This window comes from Astatotilapia calliptera, chromosome 2 (genome assembly GCF_964374335.1).
Source record: "Astatotilapia calliptera chromosome 2, fAstCal68.1, whole genome shotgun sequence".
Classification (NCBI taxonomy): Eukaryota; Metazoa; Chordata; class Actinopteri; order Cichliformes; family Cichlidae; genus Astatotilapia; species Astatotilapia calliptera.
Genome location: NC_137423.1, coordinates 10,254,474 through 10,261,064, shown reverse-complemented (window position 1 = coordinate 10,261,064; position 6,591 = coordinate 10,254,474). Strand labels below are relative to the sequence as shown.

General features: G+C 41.0%; 1 long non-coding RNA gene across 1 annotated transcript; it reads right to left on the bottom strand.

The window, feature by feature from the left end:
* Positions 1-1,917: 1,917 nt before the first annotated feature.
* LOC145420463 (uncharacterized) lies at positions 1,918-3,648 on the bottom strand. Its single transcript, XR_013901782.1, has 2 exons — positions 3,232-3,648; positions 1,918-2,968 (listed from the first exon to the last, which is right to left on the bottom strand). It is a non-coding gene; the product is annotated as an uncharacterized LOC145420463 (long non-coding RNA).
* Positions 3,649-6,591: the final 2,943 nt, after the last annotated feature.

Below are 6,591 nucleotides of genomic sequence, written 5' to 3'. Positions count from 1 at the left end.
CATGTGGGAGGAGCTAGCTACCCGGTTTGATCTAAACAAACTGACACCTACAGTGCCGGAAGGTCTTTGATCATTGCTTTGAAAAAGTTTTGAAGGACAAAATAATTTTTTAAACTTCCTTTTCAGTGTGCAACTCGTCTAATGGTTGGAAGCTTCTGAGCTACACTATTCATGTTAAAATTTATGACTCTACAAAGCCAGATTTACCTCCTGCTCTCAAGGTCAATAACTTGTGTTTATACAACATTAAATATTGTTTTATGATTTTAAAACGTATGTTTGAGTACATCAGTGGGCAGATCGTTTGAGTGAGGTCTGAAAGCACAACTCTGCTGTGAAATTATGGCGTCACTATGACCCCTGACCTCTGTTTGTTAGTAGACTTAGATATAGACGTGTAATTTTGTCATTTCAAACACCATTTTTTTCAGGAAACCCCAGAATTAAATGTTTGATGAATGATGGGATGAAGAGCAGGAACCACTAAAGAAGGAATCTACACAACTGAAGGTAAATGTGATGGTAAAATAAAAAGAGCTGTGCCTTTGGACTTTAGTCCTCACGTGTAGTTTTTTTTTGCCTTTTAAAAGAGGAAAATATGAAGTTTATGTGTATGAACGTGAATATGAGACTGGACAGGTGAAAAACTGTGTTCAGGAGCACAGAAATACAGTGGAACATGGCATAATGCTTAAAATGAACACATTTTGAATTTACAAAACAAAAATTAAAAAAAAAAGAAGCTAAATTCACAGTTTAGGCACAAAAAGTAAAAAACGTAGAAAAACTGAAGTGTAAGAAAACAGTAAAAATGTGGTTAAATTCACTATAATGCTTGACAAAATACTGAAAATAAAATAAAATACAGCAAACAAGCTGCAAAATTCAGTAAAACATAACAAAGCAATGAAAATAAACTAACCATCCATCCATCCAGGGCCAGCAGCCTAAGCAGGTTGCCCATACCTCCCTCGCCATGGCCATTTCCTCTGGCTTACACCAAGGACCAGCTGGGAGATGTAATCTCTCCATCATGTTCTGTTGTCTCCTCCCAGTACATGCACGTAGCGTCCACGTCTGACGAGTCAGCGCGTGATGTCATGGGCACATCACTCAAGCTGTCCACTCATACGTAGTTTACATGAAAATTAGCACTACATTTTCTCCCCTCATTTTATCATCAGCAGATCAGACGTCCAGGCTTTAGACAGCTGACGAGAGACGGCCAAACAACAACATAACGTTACAAGCTAATGTCATGCCGCTAACATTATAGACAATAACGCCCACGTTAGTTCCACTTCAAGAAAAGTTTTAATTACAGCAGCTAACACTGACGGAAAATAATGAACATCCTCTACAACTCACCTCAGTATCACCACCATTAATCTCAAATGAACTTCATTGACAGTATAAGGAATAATGCACAGAGACGTGTCAACATCAAATGTAACAAAAATCAGGTAAATGCCTGATCCAGTGACTGCAGTTCCAGTGACTGGGGTTGTTACCCATATTGATACAAAATACTGATGTATTTAAACTTTTGTAGGCCTTTATATTTCGTCCAATATCATTTGAGGCATTGTTGATAATAGTGGACGCGGAAAATGTCAGAGTCACACTTCAAACACTCGGAGGGCGTAAGTTAAGATCCATCTTCAGCCCTCCCTTGCCCCATTTCTCCACATAAGGAGTAAGATGCTTGTCCTTAAAGTGTTCTACTTCCTCTGAGAGAAGATATACACTTGTTTGTTTACTCATAGTTTCATCTATATGATGTTTAGCAGGTTTTTCACTATGTTTCAGGATTATTACACGTCCAGAATGGCCAACAAGTTCATGTCACATGGTCAGCAGTCACGTGCCTGCAAAAATGACATCATTGGGCAAAACTATAGCAAAATTAGTACAAAATTCTGACAGAAAGGTGAATATGGCAAAATACTGAAAACACAACCAGATACTAAAAATACATAAAATATACTGGAGTGCAGACATGTTTCCTCCACTTATTATTGTATTGACCCTGTTCCTCCCTCATGCACACCTCACTTCCTTTAATCTCACTTTTCTCATCACTGATTGGTTCTTGGGTTTCCTCATCCCTTAACTGAACTCACCTGGAACTCATTATATTAGGACTGCACTGATACATCAGGTGAATTTCTTTTGTTCTTCTAGTTTATATAGTTTATTAGGTTAATTTGTTTTAAGGTTAATGCCTCGAAGGCTGACCTCGTTTGTCTTTCAGAGTTTAGGGATCCATCTAAAGGAATGTAAGTTAAAGTAAAGAAAAACTCTGGAGAGTCATTGATGATAATAATCCCTTCCTTTGAACCTTCTAACTATATATATAATATACAATCAACACCTTGAAGCTCAACCATCAGGGCGTTATTATTTATCTGCAGTGTCCTCTTCAGCCTGTAGGGGGCACTGTGAGGGCCGTTTGTGTGATTTTTCTGTAGGATAAAAATGATTTCTGCATGACAGAACCAAACAGACAGATTTTTGGGTTTCATCTCTTTATCCGTGCCCTGGTGTGAACAAAGAGAGTGAAGCAGTCGATGCGCTCAGATAATCCTGCAGCACCGCGGTCCACCTCCATCGATCTTGCTCTGCAGGTCTTTCGGGGTTTGGTGGTGGTGAGGGTCAGTCAGTCAGTCATCCATGCTGCTGGAGATGGATGGTTCACACACACACACACACACACACACACACACACACCTCTGCACGCCCCCACCTCAACCCCGAGACGGCCAATCAGCTGCAGGCCAGCGGTCAAACTCTGCATCTACATTATGCATGAAGCAGAGAGTCCTGAGAGGCAGCAGCAGAGTCGAGTTCGCTCAGGATGTTTACTCCACCGTGTGTGTGTGTGTGTGTGCTTGGCCCTGCTTGGGGGTCCAGACATGAGCCCCTCTGAGGGAAACCGTCCTCTTCCTCCCTCCCGCCACTCTGCAGCCTATACGAGACAATAAAGATGAGATCAATAAATATTGATGATTGTAATTTTGTGTTTGTCTGCCAAAATGTGCAATTATCTAAATTTAAATTTAAATTCAACAACTATTGAAATACGACAGAAGAGTAGATTGTATTGTTTATTTGTCCCAAAGGCTTGAAAATCCTGGACAGAAATTAAATATAACCTGTAGAAAGACAGTTTAAATACATGGAATAAATATATCAACTCCAATATTCCAAATATCTCAAAGAAAAATGTACCTGGTCAGGTGAACCGTCACTCAGATGTGCTGCTACAGGTCACATGCTGATCCTCCAAATACTGAGGGAAGGTCCTCCCTCCTTTAGCAAAGGATACACCTGACTGTCCTTTATGAAAGGAAAGGAGATAATTACGATGTTTCCGCTGAGGTCAAGGAGAAGTGGTTAGGAAAAAGTGGTAAAAAGAATATTTATTTAGTCTATTTGTCCACCGTCTTAGGCTAAGACAGCTGATGCACTTCAACTCCACTTTTGTCGCTTCCCCAATGTGGTGTTTTTGTAAATATCTCAGGTTTCTGTCATAAATCCTTGTTTTTCTCTTTTTTTAAAGGTGTTTAAAATGATTCTTGTTCCCGCTTTCAGTTTACTTCCTGTTTTATTTTGAATGTTAGTTGCTTCCTTTCTTTGTTCTCTTCCCACCCTCATTACAGTCTCATTGAGGGCACCTGTACCTTTTTATCCTCCTGAGGTTAGGTGAAATTCCTGCATTTGTTTTGGATGTTATTTCGCAGTGATTAGCAGGTATCTGTCTGGGTGAAGCTCACCTAATAATGGCAGCTGAGAAATAAAGAGAGGAGCCGTGTGACTGACTTGTATTGATGGGGAAATTTGCTTCTCTCTGTGTTTCAGAGATCAGATGATTCTGCCTCTAACACATATTTCCCTTCAGCAACATGAAGTTCAATCAGGCAAACGCCTCTTTGTTCATTAAACTCAGCCAGGCCACTGCGATCAATACGCCTGTAGAGCCGACATTAACGAGACCGCACCTCACCGCTGTACCGGACCGGAGACAGGCTGGATCCACCGCACACCTTTGCTCCAAAGTCCATCAGAGGCTGAGTGTTAATGCGTGCATTAGTGAGGAGGAGGAGGATCCCCTGAGCCCCACATTTCTCCAACTTAATTATTAAGAGGGAGGGGGGCTAATGAACTGTAGGATTACAGAGGTGATAATCGCTGCCTTGGTAGGTGCATTAAGCCTGGCTGTGTCATTAGGCTGCGAGCCTGACAGCCGACAGTCAGCGACACAGAAACAGACAATAAACGTAGCAAAGGATGGACCCGCAAGGAGTTTTCTGATTCTGGGCGAACCTTCAGAGCCTCTTTGAAGCTCGGATAGAAAACGAGGCTTTCCCAGGCATTCAGGCGGGTATAACCCTGTTTCCACAAAGAGTAGATGTGCAGGTGATTTAAAGGCCACGTTTAACTGAAACTAGTCCAGAGAAACAAGTCAGCTGTTTAAAAAATATCTCCTCATTTTGAAACTGACGACAGCACATTTAAATTAGAATGCTCCAGAATGCTTCCCACTCACAGAGGACTCACGCTGCTGAATAGTTTGAGGCCTCCGTTATTTCCAGGTCCAGATGTTTTCTGAGGGTCAGAGTTCAGCATCTGGACTCTTACTGTTAGAGCACAAACAGTGAGGGGTTTGATAGCGACGACCAACGATAGTCACAGTCTGAACCTTCGAATAGTGAAAGACTTAACACACCTGACATGTGAAAATCATGAGAATATTTTTCAGACTCACTGATTTTTAATTCAACTTCAAATAATCACATTCAAGCACCACATTTATTTTTGTTTCTTATAAACAAAGACCAGCATGATGTTTGGTGGCAGGGAGGCTCTTGTAGAGTCAGTGCTCTTTCATATTGTAAGAGGCATCTGAGGTTATTTGAAAGCATGCTGATTGCCTCTGATTGGAGGTTTGTCCAACCGGCAGGAGACCTCAGGATGGATCGAGAACTCTCCGGAGAGATTATATATCACAGGAATTCCTGAGGAGAAACTGGGAATACCCTGGATGGATGGTTTGTATATTTAAATGTGGATCTCTACATTAAATATTTGTTTCTTGTTTCTCCCACCCAGGTCTCATTTACCCATGACCCCCCGCTCGTCATTCCTGATGTCCAGAGGGGATGAGTCCGATTTATCATTGTTTCAGGTGACGTTTCCCATTCATCACCTGCAGGCGCTTCATTAGTAGAGAGCAGGCTATGAGGGTAATTAAATTCAAACACAGTTATGTAATGTGGACACACATGATGAAGTGCTCTGTGTGTTTGCGCAGCATCCCAACATGCTAATGTTTGTATGTGTTTGACCTGCAGTCGGTCTCAGCCCACAGCTCCCTCTGTTAATTTAGCTTCTGACTTATGAAGCAAACGGTCTCCTCTTTAGAGGTCCACACTGTCAGACCTCATGTGATCACAGAAATATCAGAAATAAAGAAAAATCAGAGAAACACGCATGTGAAGTAGGCTGAACATTTTGGGCCTGTCTCAATATGTGTACTTGCGTTCTCGTGTACTCGCGACACGTCATCAGTCGGAGATCAAGTACTGTTCCAATTCAAAGTACGAGAACGCAAAAAATTCCCGGCTGTGTTCTTGCTCTGCCTGTTTTATCGAGCATGCATCGGTGGTGTTTTGTGTGTGTACAGCTAAATATCCCAGAATGCATTTCATCCCAAACTCAAACATGGCAATGGCGGAGGAGCACTTTTAATTATTACTCTTTCTGGGTCACAAAATAAACTTTTAAGTTATTTTCAAGGGAGAATGTAGCTGTGTAAACTTCAAATATCTGCTCGATTTATCAAGATATCATATATTTCCAAACATGCTCCGACGTTTTCGGAGACGTCTGTTTGCCACCAGCTCCATAGCAGACCGGGAGGTCGAGGGTCACTAGAGCCGGCGAGAACAGCGGACTCACGGCACATCTTTTCAAATATTTGTTCAGTTTTCCTGCAAACCCCAGCAGCTGTCTATTGTAATTTTTGAGTGTCCACTAAAATAAAAATAAAAGCATTCTAACATCTCACCTGTTTGTTTTTATTAAGGCATACATGTACACTATTTTTACTAATAGAGATTTTGCTACTGAGGTTAAACATGATATATAAGTCACTTAGATCACTTCTGAATGTTAATGTTTGGTTTATTTCAGTGTTTTATTTGTTCCTGACTAAATCGGTTTGGCTGAGATAAAAGTTAAGCTTCATAACATATTACTCACAGTTAAATTAAGAGGGGATGGCAGTAAAAACTCCGGACCTGTGACATCATCAAGCACGCTGGTGTACAAATCATGAGTCCGTGCTCTCATTCTCGGCAAGTCGCATACTTGAGAACTGAGAAAGGGCCAATGTTTTAACCCTGTTCCATGATACATTCTTAGCATAATTTCTGTATATCACACAGGCTACATGCTGTTTAAAGAAGCTAAAGCTATCTGGACAAGTTACTCTATCTTGGCTGTTATTGCACAAAGTAAAGGTTATGCATTTTTGTTTACTGATTGTTAAAATAAGCACTTCATATACAAGTTAGTATCATGGCTCAA